The following is a 223-nucleotide window of genomic DNA, read 5'->3' as shown; positions in this document are numbered from 1 at the left end:
GCAAAGAAGGATAGCCATCTAGCCATCCTCTACGAGAGGTGGGGCGACTGAGTCGCAGCGCGTAGCGACGCATGATCTGTGTAGATCACAAACGGCTTGAAGCCAAGTAGATGGACCCTGAACTTGACAAGTGCATACTTCATCGCAAATAGCTCCTTGTCATGAACTGGGTAGTTCTTCTCTACAGCGTTGAGCTGTCGAGATTCGAACGCGATCAATCGAC

The sequence above is a fragment of the Plasmopara halstedii genome (assembly GCF_900000015.1).
Source record: "Plasmopara halstedii genome assembly, contig: Scaffold_2904, whole genome shotgun sequence".
Lineage (NCBI taxonomy): Eukaryota > Oomycota > Peronosporomycetes > Peronosporales > Peronosporaceae > Plasmopara > Plasmopara halstedii.
The sequence above is the reverse complement of the archived record's forward strand: the minus strand, read 5'-3'. Positions refer to the sequence as shown.